The sequence below is a fragment of the Trachurus trachurus genome (genome assembly GCF_905171665.1).
Source record: "Trachurus trachurus genome assembly, chromosome: 11".
In the NCBI taxonomy this organism is placed as follows: Eukaryota; Metazoa; Chordata; class Actinopteri; order Carangiformes; family Carangidae; genus Trachurus; species Trachurus trachurus.
The window spans coordinates 8639322-8656776 of record NC_139904.1 but is presented as its reverse complement, the minus strand read 5'-3'; the positions used below and the strand labels follow the sequence as shown (position 1 = coordinate 8656776).

Sequence of the window (17455 nt, the reverse complement as noted above, 5' to 3'; positions counted from 1 at the left end):
TTTTGCAAGTATCAACCTCCAGGGCTGAAAAAATTGAAGCCAGCACTGAAGTGAGCAGCAGAAAATGCAGTTCCACCAATGTACATTAGAGTCTGACTCAATTTGTGAATAAATCCTCATACAGTCTTGTGTTAAAATGACCATGTTTACAACAGAAATAATGACTACAGCCTGGTACAAAACAGCATTTTATGGCCCTTTTCCACACTACACAGTTAAAGCTCTTGACTCATTTTCCATTACAGCTGAGTACTTCATAGTACCTCCTCAACGTGGGCAGAGTCGTCATAACACGGCTGCTACGGTCGCACTGTCTTGCTCCTGATCCTCTCGTCAGCCACCAAACACAGTCGTCTGCACCTCGTCGACGGACCACGGTGTTGATTCCGCACAGTCACAGCAGCAGTCATTTAACTCGCAGGGAAGAACAACAACAGGCGCAGTACAGATCGGTGGTCGCTGTCACCGGTGTGTTTTTAGAAATAGCGGGTTTGATTCTTGTGTCTGACGTTGCACTCGAGACATTTCCAGTGACTACACTCGTAAAGTCGAGTCCAGTCAAAGCGAGTAGTAGAACTAGTGAAAGGCTATTAGTCTCTACAGCAATGTTTTTCAACCTTGGGGTCGGGACCCCATGTGGGGTCGCCTGGAATTCAAATGGGGTCGCCAGAAATGTCTAGTAATTGATTAAAAAAAATATATATATATATATATATATATATATTTTTTTTTTTTTTTTTTTTTTTTTTTTTTTAAACTAATGATTATTCTTTTTAAAATTATGATTAAAAACACCACAGGCAATCTCAAACAACTGTATTCTATACTTTCACTTTGCCAAATATAAATCGTGTTCAAATAAAATGGAACATATAAAATCTGAGCTGGCGCATCTTGATTGACGCGGGTCGCCAGAAATTTGGATGTCAAAATTGGGTCAAAAAAGGTTGGGAGCCACTCCTCTACAACCAACTTCCTGGTACATGACAACTGTATTGAGGATGGTTTTTTATTCAACTTCACCTGTTCACATATAATCAAAGCTTAAAGTTGTGTGTAACAGAGGGCATGCATCCATTTTTGGATTAGACCCACGGAGTCAGGCACTGCCAGGATGACAACTGTGGAGCAGCTCCACTCTAAGCTTCAAGTGAGCTCTCCAGAAGATCAACTGTGGTGCTGTTTAAAGTTAATTAGCAATTTTGGTAGTTGTAAAACGAAATGTCTAACAAATGTTGTCAAATTTTCATTGCAACACCTAAAAAAAGAAATTCTAAATCTATTTAATCATGGTTATAATGAAAAAATCATATTTCTGAACACCAGATGAACCAGTCATTGCAGTGAAAGAGACATTTGTTCATTCAAAGTTGATGTGTGAATGTTTATTTTTGCCTTTTCACATGCATACTATGACTTTCTGTGCGAGAGGTTTTAAACGCAGCTTCTCTCACATGAAAGAAGTAAAGGAGCTCAGGATTTAGGGAGGATTTTTTTTGTGTCTGTGTGTTGTTGTTGTTGAAGTTGTTGTTGCAAAATGAGACATCCATCACTTGAAAAATGCGGCTCTGCCTCTTAGAAAACGACCACTGACACAGAAGTGATTCATGGAGGAGTGTTATTGAAGCTATTAGCCTCGGCACACACACACATATACACACACACGCAGTTGAATAAATGCACACGCACATACAAAACAGACTGTGGCTCTCGGATGCCCATACACACACAAACGCACACAGGGGAGAATGATAGTATGCTAATGTTAAACTAAATTACATATAATTACGCAACCAAATCTAATTCCCAGTTACAGATGGAGGGAAAACACCACATGCCTCCAAATCTGAACAATTAGTGCAGCTCTGTAGCCATATTTCATGTCGCACGGACCTTCAGTTTATTTGCGTAAAGTGAGTGTTTTTCTTCTGACTGGCTCATTTAGACTCATGGGGCTTTGGGAAGTTGAAAGCAACCTTCACAGCAACAACATGTCACGTTCACTGTTTTCACCTTGTGAGTCGATGAGCGATGACTCATAGCGCTTTATATATCCATATACAGCTGTCTGATCAGTAACAGAAAACAGCCCTAAAGCTCAACACACTCAGTTCATTACATGTGATGTATAATGTGCAATGTACATAGCATTCATAACACATACAAATATATATTATTTCTTTCATGGCACTACCTCGTTTGCACTATATGTTACTGTACAGTACAATCCTGACACTTTAATTTATGTTATTTTATTTTATCTAACTATTTGTCTTGTATTATTCTTATTTTCAACCTTATTCCTATTCTTATTATTATTTAACTCATCATTCTGTTGCTGTTGTCTTTTTATGAGCAAGTTAGGGAGCTATGCAAACTCAGTCAAAATCCATGTATGTATGCAACAAACAAGGCCAATAAAATCCAATTCTGATTCTGATTATGCTTCTATCTGTTCAGTTTGAGCCAAAATGACCATTTAGCGACTCAACAAAAACAATTAAAGGTCATCCCAGCTGTTAAATATCTGATATTTTTCGCTTGAATTCAATAAAATAACATCAAATACTCACATGTATTAGTTATTCATTAGAAAACGTGTCGCTGCTGTGCGGGTGTTGCTGCGCAGAGCTGCTGCAGATCAGAGCTGGTTTGTGTTTTATTTCATCCACCTGCAGTGAAAAGGATGAGGAGCCAGTTTCCCCTGATGGTAGGAAAGGTAGGCAGCCTGTTTCACTCACACTGTCCTCATACAGAAATGATACTGTGTTTGTCAGTTTTTATGACAGATGAGGTCTAGTGGCGGTTGATACGTTTTTTTTTCTTTTCTTTAATCGTGTTTCATTTGATGTGAATGAAATGAAGCGAGTTACATTTGTAATGTGTTTTAGCTGAATCGACATAATGAAATAATGACATTAATATCAAGATCAGATTTGGATCCTGTGCTTCACTGGTTTATCTGTTTGATCTCTTCACAAACCAGTGATGTTACACAGAGGAAACGCTCCTGTGCTTAATTAACCAGTGATTTCCAACACATCGGACATGAAACAAACCTTTGAACATGCTAAGAACCATTCAGCTTTATTTAATGCTCCATCTCCGAAGACACAACCTCATTTGATTCATCAATGGATATTTTTTTTTGTGTAGTTTTCCCAATTAACACAACTACTTCCTACCTCCCTGTTTCCACAGCAACCAGCCAGGTTGTTCGGCGGGCGGGTTCAGGTGCACGGAGGAATGATCGCGGCAGGGAGAGACGAGACACGGAGAGCAGGAGTCTGAAGGCAGGAGACGCAGCTTTGATGTGAGCTTTCAGGTCAGCGGAGGATACAACCTGGAGTTAATCCCACAGAAGCTGCTCACAGGCTACATTCATGTTACACAGGTGGATCCACCTTTTTGTTTTTTTCCTTCTGGTCTCCTCTCACATAAACTTTACTGCCAGGCCAGGCTCACATGTAAAATGCAGCTGCTCCATGAAAAATAATCAGCCTTTTCCATGAAATAAAAGTACTTGAAAAACTCATGAAACTTTGCACAGGTGTGAGAAACTGGTGAAAATTTCAAGAGCATATCCATCATCGTGTGTTTCATCAGTATGTGAAGTTCAATAGTACAGCTGGGTATCTGCACTGATTTACTGAATCGCTTTGATTCCAATTTGATTCATTCATTTAGAGATATTTCAGTTTTAATACCAATTTTGCTTGGTTTTGAAAGGGATTTTCACAGAACTAATGCTGCAAATTGTACTAACCTGGTGCATTATTGGAAATATTAATGTTTACAGTAAAAATTGACCCAAAAGCAGTTACATTAATGCACATTTATCTAACATGGCCCAGCAGTAAATGGACATAATGTAAACAGCAGGGCACTGCACTGTGATCTTGTGTGGTTAGTCCGGCGTGAGATGAACAAGAAATGGCTTACATTAAAGGAGACATATTATACGCCTTTTCCAAAAATTTAAAAAGTTCCCAGGTGTCTTAAAGACATGTCTGAGACATGCATAGGTCAAAATACCCCAAGGATCAAACATTGCAGCACTTTTTTCATCCGTTCAAAACAGCCGGTTTGAGTGCCTGTCACTTTAAATGCAAATGAACCACTGCTTGCCCCGCCCCTTCTACTGGTACCAGGTAGGGGTGGTATTATGCAAATTTGAAAACTTGTCACATCATTGCAAGGTAACCGAGGAAACAGCTCGTAAAAACCACATGGATTTTAACCTCAGGAGCCTGAATTCTCAATTCTCACTTCTCACATTTTAGGGGCCGGAAGTCAACACAAACACCCAAATACATGTTAAAGTGCCTTCAAAAAGTGATATTTCCATTATATGTCCCAACATCTGTACAGAAGACTGAAGATTGTCTAACCTGAGACAATGACAAGAGCAAGATACAACCAAATTATCCAACTGCCATCCACTGACAACAGGAAATAACCCAACAGTGTTCCGACCGTTTGAATTATCAATACTCTCCAGAAAACCCTCCTTCACAGTTTATTTGAAACAATAAATGATAAAATTTAATGAAACTAGTGTTTTCCATCTGGTGTAATGGAAAACATGTCGTGCCGTGGCTTTAAGGAACAGGTGCAGACAAAAGTTAAGAGAAATAAGTCCCGAAGAGAAGCAGACAGGTTTACTTCCATCTTAAAAAATAAGAGAATAAACCTGAAACGAGAGCGACTGGGGGGAAGTGGATCAGAGGAGGAGGTGATGTGAGGTAACTTCTGCCTCTGCTCTCTCTCTCTCTCTCTGTTTTTTTGTTTTTCTGCTCCCTGTGTGGGCGTAGTGAAGAACAAGGTTGTCACCTCTGATCAGAGTTCGGAGTTAGTGGGTGGTTGAGGGGAGGGAGGGGGGGTGAGGTGTCCTTGGACGTCTTCAGGGAGCAAAGGGAGGAGTGAACGATGGAGGGATGGCAGAGGTGGTGGTGATGAAATCGCTGCTGAATCACTCATCAGGATTTTTTGGTGGCGACTCTTTTCACTCGTTCATCATCAAATGACCCTCGAAAAATCTGTTTTTCTTTCTCCCTCTCCGTCGTCCGCTCTGCTGCCTTTTTTTTTCTTTCTCTCGTCTCATCCCATCTTCTTTAGTCTGGCCACAAACTAGGGCATCATCAACGCACCGCACACTCACACACACTAACACTCTCCAGACAAAGGTTCCCAGTGAGGTGGAAATGTAAAAGCACACTCGGAGTAATAGAGTCTGAATCTGCAAATCAAATCAGAGACACCAGTGGTACCTCAGCAGGAGCGGAGGACAGTGGATGTCTTCCCAGCCTCAGATGGAGCCCATTTACTTAAAGGAACAGTCCAGCATTTTATCCAGTGTCTGGACGAATGTCTTTGTATCGCATCAATATACCACAAATGCACATGGCCAGGCGGAGGGTTAGCAAAACAGCGGAAAAGCAACCATACTTGCATAGTTCCTCTTTAAACCCTGGATTATCCTTTTTTTTTAGATAATTTCTTTGCACAGTCAGCTCAGTGTTTGAGTTTTCCTCCATGTCGCTTGCATGTATAGCGGACTGGATGGGACGGTGTCACGTAGAGGCTCTAAATGTCAGTTTTGATTATTTTTTGATTGCTCAGCCCTAAGTCAGTAAAGAACCATTAAAATAGCTGCAGTACAAACGGATCATACACATACAGTAAACTTTATGCACTGGAAATATGTTATTTTGGACCAACTAAAAAACTGTTTAATTTGTCAAACACATATTTGTTAGTTTTTCTCAAATTACATTATATAAGATTTGCTTGAAACCTTACAATGTGATTCAGAATAAATGCAGAATAAAATTATATTTTATATATATTTTTCATTTATTAAAAAAAAAAATCTAACATTTACTTCTAAGTAGGCAAGACAAGGTAATTTTAATTGTATAGCCCAATTTTACAAACAGTTTGTCTCAAAGGGCTTTACACAGCATCATGACAACATCCTCTGTCCTTAGACCCTCACATCGACTAAGGAAAAACTCCCAAGAAAAACAATGGAGTAGTGTTAAATAATCTTATAATTTTGTTGCAGCCATATTAATTCATTTTCCTCAACTTAAAGCAGAAGTGAGTGATCCGGTCGTTTACGCTAATGCTGCGTTCCAGGCAGGCTTTTGAAATCGTAAATTACAGCTTCAAGTCACAACTTACGACTTTGTAGCGTTCCAGGCAACCCACTCGTGTTTTTCCGACCTGTTTTACCGGTGAAAGTCACTATAACGGCCACTCGTAACTTCCGACCGGTGAACTCGTACCAGATCGAACTGGTACCACTTCACGGTCGGAAAAATACGAGTTTCCTTGAACGCACCATAACAGTCCTCGTCGCTACGTCACCACATTCACGGCGTTCCTTGGCTGCACACACAGCCCTGCATGCCGTTCTCTCTCCTCATTGGATAAAAACTGTAGGATACGATAAATGTTTTCTCTTCGGCTCAGAGCAGAGCAGAGGGACTGAGAGACCCGTGTTTCAGTCCAAACACTCTATGTAAGTGATTGCTGTCGGAAGATATAACTATTTAAGACTTATATTAACACAAATATATCACTCACTTCTGCTTTAAATATCTGATTTAATACAAACTACATTTAGTATTTTCTTTAGTCAAGAGTGAAAAAAACATTCTCCATTTTGATCAGTATGGTAGTTCAATAGTTTTTGCTTTTTTAAAGTTTAATTTTCAAGTACTTATGATAAAAGACTTTGTTAATATCTAACACCATGTTGTCCTCCACTCTCTCACATCAGGTCCATGTTGTTCAGATGAGCAAATATCAGGAGCAAAACAACAACCTGATCATCTCTGATCTGAACCCTCGATGACTCTCATGGCATCAATGTCTGAAACAGAGCGTTTGCCTGCAAAGAGCTTCAGGTTTCAGTCTGAAGTCCGACCTCACAGTTGGAGCAGCAGGGGAGAGGCATGGAGCTGAGAGGGAGGATGTGCAGCGTAGTGTGAGGGGCAAGTGGAGATCACACACACACACACACACACAGTTGTATGTCAAGATGACACTGGTGTGAATCTATTTGAGTGCCTGTTTCTGTGAGGATTAGAGAGTGTATCATTTACCTTGAAAAGGTCACTGTACTTTAAAATGAACTGACTCTACACACACACACACAGTTATGCACTTACTGACACACATGCTGTTAGCACGGAGCTACACAAACAGAAAACACAAAATGAGATGTCGATACGAAATGCATGAACACACAAACAGATTGAGCTTCGCAATTCACTCCAGTCTCTCAGTAGAACAAGCACTGCTGAGACGAACACGACACGTAATTGATTTTTTAATATGATCTTATATGTGTGGTCTTTTTTATTGTGGGTGATCATTTGTTCTAAATAAAAACTGACAGCCTGCCTCTGTTTTACTGTGGTCTTGTATTTTTCTCTGCACAGAAGCGGTAAAAAAAAAAAAAGGGCCAGCTAAATAAAAAAAGCCAGGCAAAAAGAAAAAATATATATGGCACAAGAAAAAAAAATAATAAAATCCGGCAAATAAAAAAAATTAAAAAAAATCTGGCACAGGAAAAAAAAAAAAAAAAAGTCGGGGAAAAAAAATTAAGCCAGACAAAAAAAAAGCTTTACTTTAACCAAAGACATGATCAGAAAGAGCTGGAACAGACATGATGACAGATTTTGAACTGATTTGACGAGATGGAAAGAAAAGTTTTTAAATTATCTGATGAATGACTTGATGATTTAAAGGTCCCATTTGTATAAAGATAGATGTCCTTATTTAATTATATAGATAGTCTAGTTTCTACGTTAACGTTGTGAAAAGCATCAAAGCCTCAGTCCACAGAGAAATGCACACAACCTGTATTCAGAAACTGAGCCCTAAAACGAGCCGTCAGGACTTCTGCAACTTTGTGATGTCATAACAAAGCAGTCACCAAGCCCCGCCCACCTGGACCCACTATCAAACCATTGCAGGATTTGGTTTCTTTGAATGATTTACTCAAGATCTGCTACAGATAGATCTATTAATCTGCTATGTTTTGATACAATCACCAAGAAAACCATCAGAGGAGAAGCTTGGAGCCTCCCCTCCTCTGATTGGTTGACACCAACCTGTTGTTGCTAGCGCTCCAGAGAGACATGTGTAAAACTACAAAGAGATATATATCTTCTTGTGGACCAACACAAATAAAACTCTTGAACTTAACAATCACTCAACTAATTGCCTCTCAGACTGTGATGGAGTTACATTCTGTGCTCGGTCTGATCCACAAGTTGTCTTTAGATGTGACCTCCAGACTAATTAGCTTGTGTGACAACACGTCCCGGAAGACACCACCACAACATGAGTCTCAACTCTCAGTGGACAGAAATCAAAACGAATGCAATCTACTGCATTGTTCGGGGGGGGGAGTATTGATGAAACGAGTCACAGGCAGTCCCATCATCTATAACACCAACCACATTACCTCAAGGACGTTTCTGACAAGTCACTGTTATGTGTCAAAAACACCTGCTGCATCAGCCCATGCACCAGTGGGCGTCATTACAGACATACATCCAGATATGACACAATTAATTAATATAAGAACAGTTAAAACCAGTAATGGCTGTTTCTGTTGGTTACCAGCTTTGGTGACGTTTTCTCTTGTGTCACATTTATGATTTCAAAAGAAATATCTCTGCAGGTGTTGGATAGATTGAGATTCAGACATTCAGTTTTAATACCAATTTTGCTTGGTCGAGATTCTCACAGAACTAAAATTGTACAAAGATGGAACTTACTCTCTAACCTGGTGCATTATTGGAAGTATTAATGTTTACATTAAAAATTGAACCAAAAGCAGTTATATCAATGCACATTTATTTAACATGGCCCATGTTAAGGTGATAATTCAAGTGCTGCAATCAGTGTGTACATTTCAGCAGTACATGGACACAGCAGTGATCTTGTGCGGTTAGTCTCGCGTGAGACAAACAAGAAATGGCTTACATTAAAGGAGACATATTATGCGCCTTTTCCAAAAATTAAAAAAAGTTCCCAGGTGTCTTAAAGACATGTCTGTGACAGGCATTGGTCAAAATATCCCAAGGATCAAACATCATAGCTCTTTTCTTCATCCGTTCAAAACAGCCGGTTTGAGTGCCTGTCACTTTAAATGCAAATGAACCACTGCTTGCCCCGCCCCTTCTACTGGTACTGGTAGGGGTGGTATTATGCAAATTCGAAAACTAGTTAGCCTACATATTAAGACATTCAGAGATTCAGACATTCACGATCCCCTCAGGATGAAGCATAATATCTCTAGTAACACTCTTAACTTTTAATTTCCTTATTGTCTTAAGAACAAATACCTGCAAAACTATGCTTCTCTTCTTGTTTATGGCTAATTAATGAAGGTTAAGCACAGTGAACGTGGCACAGACTGCACCTACACTGTCACTGTGAGCGTGTTAACATTTAGCACTTGGCTTTAAGCGCTGTTGTGTCAAACGTACACCTTTGCAGAGCTGCACGACATATGCACACACAGAAACACCCAGATGTCAGCGCCGTTTCAGCAGCATTTAATTGACTAAATGAACTTTTAGCCAGCACAGAGAGGGCGTTGAAGCCACAGTTATAAATAAGCTCAGCCTGTCATGGGAAACAATAAAACGTCAGAATAAGTGAGTGTGAAACAACTCCAGAGAATCTTGCCTTGCAGATTGATTTTTTTTTAATTTGCATTGTGGTCGTGCTGCATTTGTTTCTCATTAATGAGCCTCCATAAACTAACACACACACACACACACACACACACACACACACACACACACACACACACACACACACACACACACACACACACACACACACACACACACACACAGGCACATAAAGAAACAAATGTACATTGAGGCTTGTGATTGTGTAATGACATTACAGAGAAAAGAATATTTCATACAAGTGTGACAGTCAAAAAACTGGATTCATTTTTAGCTTTAACCAGCGACTGAAGTGGGATTATGCAACCAAACCCCGCACACACACACACACACACACACACACACACACACACACACACACACACACTAACAGCCTCTGGTCTCAGACTCCAATCTCATCTTCAACAATTTTCTCCCCTCTCTCTATTTCTGTCTGCCCCTCTCTCCCTCTCTCTGTCACTGTCTCTTTCTTTCTCTCTCTCTCGTCCCCTCCCTTCTCCCCGCCTGGCTCGCCATCCGCTGTTGCCACAGCAGCAGTGTGAAGAGGAGCGACGGAGGAGGAGGAGGAGGAGGAGGAGGGAGGAGGGGAGAGCGTCAGGGGAGAGTCGTGAGGTGGTGGAGGGCAGAAAATGTCACCTCAGTCATGTTGATGAGAGGCAAAAAATAAGTCTTGTCTTAAAAACTGCTGCTAATAAAGGTTTTTGAATTGAAGCAAAAAGTATTGTAAGAGAAATACATACAGTGTTGTGATGATGCAGTCAAACCTACAAACACACACACACACACACACAGGCCTGAAGCTTTGTCTTTCATACCTGGATTCCTGCTGTTTCAGTATTGACAGAATTGAAAACTCAGGACTTTAAGCCTGGTGTTTGGGCCCCCCCCACACACACACACACACACTTATACACACACATTCACATCCATCCTAATAATTCATAGTCTCAGTCAAACATCCACAGGGCACTTCAGCTCCTTCTCCTCCACAGACCCAGGTGTACCTGAACCTGAGTGATTGAAATGCGCTTTTCCAGAAATTCACTAGTTTCCTCAAAAACAAAGCAGACTGCACCTCGGTCTGTTTGAAACTCTATAGCAACATGCTCATCATCAGGCAGCTGGCTTGTTTTTGACTGACAGTCTTGACTGCAGCAGGTTTGGCGTACAGTCTTTTTTTTTAAATCAGTCCCACACTGAAAAACAAAGGATTGGATTTGTGAACAAAGTTGGTTTCGTACCGACCTCTGATGCATTTAAATCAATATCAATCTGTGTGCTACACAAACACCAACTCTGACAGACCGTCAACTCCTACTGTACTTTATTCGTTGGGCATCAAATGATTAATAGACTCCCTTTATTTCCTGTTCCAAACTACGTATTGTTATTATATCAGCCTTTCAAAATCCGCTATCGGTCAGCAGAGAGTTGGAGGTAAGTGAGTTGATTTTTAATCTGAATGACAGCACTATAATGAGAATGTAGAAGTATCCTGCCCTCTCTTGGCCAGGTATTCAGCTTGATAGATATCAACAGGTCAGAGAGCCCTACTCTTTGCAGAATCCATTGGCGAGGTCAAAATATAGACCTAAAACCAATTAGTCTGACAGTGTCAACCTCTGGAAATACTGCTAAGATGCTTTATTGAAAACTTTGATGTTGTGTTGTCTGGACAGACTGAAATAGAGACCTTTGGAAACCCTACATGTGATTGAATCTGATCTGCTGTAAGTATAAGTGGTACATACAACATGGAAAAACAAAATACATGTTACTGACTTTGCTGTCTTTGCTAGCAGCTGTAACCTTCTGGGTAACGCTTCCTTTTACAGTACGGTAATTACCAGGCAATTACCAGGTAATAAGATGTATTTACTAGGTAATAACCAGGTAATTAAATGCAATTACATTGTAATTACCAAGTACTTACTAGGTAATTACAAGGTAATTACCCAGTATTTACAGATATTTTTCCTGACTACTACCAGGCATTTACCCAATAATTTCCTGGTAGATACACAGTAATTGTCTATTGTAGATTTTAAACCCGGTAGTTAAAACTATTTACCGGATATTTATCTGGTAAATACCAACAAATTACCTGTATTTACCCAATAATTACCAGGTAGATATCCTGCAATTGCATATTGTAGACTATAAACCCACTGAATGTGTCTATATGTGACTTTGTTAGGGTGATAATAACTTAGATATTTACCTGGTAATTACCAGGTATTTACCCCAAATCATCACATGTTTACCTGGTAACTACCACTTATTTACGTGGTAGTTACCTGATATTTACCTGGTAAATATCAACTAGTTACCTAGTATTTACTAGAAATATATGAAAACTACCAGGTATTTATCCAGGAATTATAGATTATGTATTACCAGTCAACCTGTGTAGTGACAGTGAGGGTATAACTTGCAACTATTTACCAAGTAATTACTTTCTAATTACCCAGTAGTTACAATTTACATTATCAGGTAAAACCTTGTGAATTACCCTGTAAGGAAGGTGGAACTGTACTGTAAAAGGAAGCGTGGTTTGTTTCAATGATATTACCATGTACTTTCCTGGTAACTGTAGATTATATTCCTCTGCCCCCCATCAGGGTGTGTAATTTTGAACATGATACCTGGTAAAAACTCCCATATCTACCTGATAATTAACAGGTAAATATCAGAGTTTTACAGAGTCGTTACCATGTAAGAAAAGTGTAATTGTACTGTAAAAGGAAGCGTGGTTTGTTTCAATGATATTACCATGTACTTTCCTGGTAACTGTAGATTATAATCCTGTGTAATTTTGAACATGGTACCTGGTAAAAACTCCCATATCTACCTGATAATTAACAGGTAAATATCAGAGTTTTACAGAGTAGTTACCATGTAAGAAAGGTGGAACTGTACTGTAAAAGGAAGCGTGGTTTGTTTCAATGATATTACCATGTACTTTCCTGGTAACTGTAGATTATAATCCTGTGTAGTTTTGAACATGGTACCTGGCAAAAACTCCCATATCTCCCTGATAATTATCAGGTAAATATCAGGGTGATATCGGAGTTTTACAGAGTAGTTACCATGTAAGAAAGGTGGAACTGTACTGTAAAAGGAAGCGTGGTTTGTTTCAATGATATTACCATGTACTTTCCTGGTAACTGTAGATTATAATCCTGTGGAGTTTTGAACATGGTACCTGGCAAAAACTCCCATATCTCCCTGATAATTATCAGGTAAATATCAGGGTGATATCAGAGTTTTACAGAGTAGTTACCATGTAAGAAAGGTGGAACTGTACTGTAAAAGGAAGCGTGGTTTGTTTCAATGATATTACCATGTACTTTCCTTTACATAAAGATACAATGCATTTTGTTACACTCTGTGACAAATACGCAAAAACATGTGAACTGTCAAAGAGACTAACTTTAATCCTCTTAATCTGCAAAACAGTGAACTTGAAGAGAGTAACTTCAATACTCTTAAAGGTATACGCAAACATTTTTTTTGTGTGTCTTGTCTCACTCCCGAGTCCATGACAGGCAGATAGACACCATCCTTTCAACTGTGCGTGCAGTAACAAGGGAGATACGGGGAGAGCTGGCGCACCGCTAATTAGCTTAGCTCAAACGCTGGAAGTATATAGGTAGTGTTAGCCTGCCTCCACCTAAAGTCATCAGAGAAACTCTTCAGCAACTCTAAACGGAAACCGGCGGGCCGATCTTCGTCTCAGAGCTGACAAAACTCTCTGGTAAGACATCTTGAGCGGTCAAATGCCGTTAACAAGACGAGATCGGTCAAAACGGAGGGTTGAAGCAGAGACGGTTATTTTGGTTCAAGCGAGCTACATCGAGGGTAGGTTAGCTTCCTATTTCAAAACAAAAGCACAAATTATATCGTCATGGTTTTCTGTATGTAAAGAGCAACCGGTGTTTGGTTGGTCACACCGCAGCTTGAGTAGCGCCGAATTTGTCCTAACAAAATTGTAAACCACAGCTGGTATTTTGACAAATTAACGACACACTGCTGATCTAAACGTCTACTTTCTCACCTAAAAATGTTTGAAATGTCGATAAAGTGATATATTTACAGAGTTTAGAGCTAAAATGAAATCAGCTTCTGACTGCTGATTTCGGCTCAGGTAGGAGGCAGGCTAACACTACCCATACACTTACAGCGTTTAAGCAAAGCTAATTACGGACGATAGGGGCTCTGCCTTGTTACTGCACGCAAAGTCAAAAGGATGGTGTCTATCTGCTGGTCATGGACTCGGGAGTGAGGCAAGACACGGAAAAAAAATGCTGGCCTATCCCTTTAAGTGCTAAACATACAATAACTTGCATATTAAAAAAGAAAATGAAAAGAAAAACACAAAGTGCAGAGCTTTTTGCCTCCTTCACATGTCCAGTCTACACATTTTGGCAAATTACATCCGTAAAAACTATAACCTATCCACACCCCACCCCACCCAACAGAGATGGGTGCTCCAAGGCTATCCCAGTGATGCTTCTCCCTAGCATGAGGACATACAGGTATTCTGTGCTACTGCTTGTGGTTGCCAGGTACTGCACCATGTTTGTTCCAGGCTGAAGAATAAAGAAAAAGAAAAAACAAGATTCAAAAATTAGTTTGTACAACAGGTTAGGTTCATCTCTACAGGTAATGCTGTACCAGACACTGTATCTGGAGTCTTAGCCCATAGCACATTTCTTTAGGCACATGTAACAGCCATCTCAGGTAGATATAAAATCTGTACACTGGGTACAGTAACGTTAGCCCATACTGTATGTGCACAGCCAACAAACTATGCATCTCTGCATTTAACCCTTCAAATACCCATCCTGTTGATGCCCATGTGGTAGAAACAAATCATGAACTATATTTTTACAATAATGTTTTCGAAAATATCTATTTATTCCATTAATTTTTAATCAGGGCCCTATATGAATTCTGGGATGAGGGATTCCTTGATTTTTAGCCAGAAGTCGAAATCAAATAGCTATGCATTTTAGACAGGGCAACACACAAACATATACTCACCATGCCTTGAGTGTCGATGAGAGGAGGCCACAATGTCATTTGCCAGCACTTCTCACCAGTTATACTGGGTTCTGTAGTGGGCAGAGAAAAGAAAGACCACAATAATCTCAAAATAGCAAACCCAAATACTCCAACCCAGAGCGATCGCTCTGCTCCAACCTAGCACCAACAAGCACTGCTAGCAAAACGTCTCTGCTGCTAGTCACTATGGTGACGTCCGTTACGCACCCCCCGCCCCCCCCCCCCGCCACTAACGACAAAGCAAAACAATTCGAGCGCACATACACACACACGGCTAACAGAAAACTACACTCACCCTACACTCATAGACTTTGATAGACAGCTATGTGCAGCAGAAGCAGAGTAGGAGGGCTACTAGCACCACCAGATGTCCTGGATGTTAGCCAATGCTGGTAGCAAGTATCTTCCTCTTAGCAGCAGCAGCATCGCAAAGGAAAGGTGAGCTAGCTCGATGCTAACTTCGACTAGCGCTAGCAGTTAGCATCCGCTGCTAACACCCACTTCCCAACTCACCACAACGGTCCTCCTGTCAATTAAAACACAAGACTGGAGGCTACCGTCATTTCCTTTCCTTCACGGCCCTGACAATTGATGCTGCTGCTGCTGCTGCTGTGCTGGAAACTTATCAGGTGAAAATAACTAGCTAGCTAGCAAGTTAGCAAGCAAGCAACACGAGGAAACAATGCCTGGCCGCAGAGTGAGGTGAAGTTTTTAAAGTAACACTAATTGGCTACCACATTAAACTACCAAGTCTGTAGGCTAATAATTCTAAGTTTACTTACCAAACACTGTTTTCTGAAGCTGGAGGTCGTCCAAATCTCAGCCCAATCTGTTGGGTCGAAATATTTAACCCAACCTTGGAGTTTTTACCAGGTACCATGTTCAAAACACCCTGATGGGTGGTAGAGGATTATAATCTACAGTTAACAGGAAAGTACATGGTAATATCATTGAAACAAACCACGCTTCCTTTTACAGTACAGTTCCACCTTTCTTACATGGTAACTACTCTGTAAAACTCCGATATCACCCTGATATTTACCTGATAATTATCAGGGAGATATGGGAGTTTTTGCCAGGTACCATGTTCAAAACTACACAGGATTATAATCTACAGTTACCAGGAAAGTACATGGTAATATCATTGAAACAAACCACGCTTCCTTTTACAGTACAGTTCCACCTTTCTTACATGGTAACTACTCTGTAAAACTCTGATATTTACCTGTTAATTATCAGGTAGATATGGGAGTTTTTACCAGGTACCATGTTCAAAATTACACAGGATTATAATCTACAGTTACCAGGAAAGTACATGGTAATATCATTGAAACAAACCACGCTTCCTTTTACAGTACAATTACACTTTTCTTACATGGTAACGACTCTGTAAAACTCTGATATTTACCTGTTAATTATCAGGTAGATATGGGAGTTTTTACCAGGTACCATGTTCAAAATTACACACCCTGATGGGGGGCAGAGGATTATAATCTACAGTTACCAGGAAAGTACATGGTAATATCATTGAAACAAACCACGCTTCCTTTTACAGTACAGTTCCACCTTCCTTACAGGGTAATTCACAAGGTTTTACCTGATAATGTAAATTGTAACTACTGGGTAATTAGAAAGTAATTACTTGGTAAATAGTTGCAAGTTATACCCTCACTGTCACTACACAGGTTGACTGGTAATACATAATCTATAATTCCTGGATAAATACCTGGTAGTTTTCCGTATATTTCTAGTAAATACTAGGTAACTAGTTGATATTTACCAGGTAAATATCAGGTAACTACCACGTAAATAAGTGGTAGTTACCAGGTAAACATGTGTTGATTTGGGGTAAATACCTGGTAATTACCAGGTAAATATCTAAGTTATTATCACCCTAACAAAGTCACATATAGACACATTCAGTGGGTTTATAGTCTACAATATGCAATTGCAGGATATCTACCTGGTAATTATTGGGTAAATACCAGGTAATTTGTTGGTATTTACCAGATAAATATCAGGTAAATATTTTTTAACTACCGGGTTTAAAATCTACAATATACAATTACTGCGTATCTACCAGGAAATTATTGGGTAAATGCCTGGTAGTAGTCAGGAAAAATATATGTAAATACTGGGTAATTACCTTGTAATTACCTAGTAAGTACTTGGTAATTACAATGTAATTGCATTTAATTACCTGGTTATTACCTAGTAAATACATCTTATTACCTGGTAATTGCCTGGTAATTACCGTACTGTAAAAGGAAGCGTTACCAAATTCGGTATTTCAATGCTGAAGTCTTTTCTCTTTGTTCATAATATTTTCTGCATCTAATCAAGAAACTGCTTCCTGTGTGCATGCATAAGTGTGTCTAGTGTACATGGATGGTCATGCATTTTTTGTTGTGTTTGTAGGGATGTAAGATAACTTTTTTTCTACTGATACCGATAATCAATAACTATCTGCTTCTCATAACTGATGCTGATAACATTTTTAATAGTTTATACACACCTGAGGTTAAGAAAGGCTAAGACGTAGTGAGTAAAGATGAATTTAGTTTATAGCTCTGCCTCTGACAATAATATAACCAACATCTCTACTATGAAAAAAACAAAAAACAACATTTATTATTGTTTCGAATCAACTCAGCGGGCAAATGAGC

At 39.7% G+C, this 17455-nt stretch overlaps 1 long non-coding RNA gene across 1 annotated transcript; it reads right to left on the bottom strand.

Annotated features, from left to right (window-relative positions):
- Positions 1–14073: 14073 nt before the first annotated feature.
- LOC310993696 lies at positions 14074–15744 on the bottom strand. The gene is made up of 3 exons (XR_014595756.1): positions 15572–15744; positions 14774–14839; positions 14074–14314 (listed from the first exon to the last, which is right to left on the bottom strand). It is a non-coding gene; the product is annotated as an uncharacterized lncRNA (long non-coding RNA).
- Positions 15745–17455: the final 1711 nt, after the last annotated feature.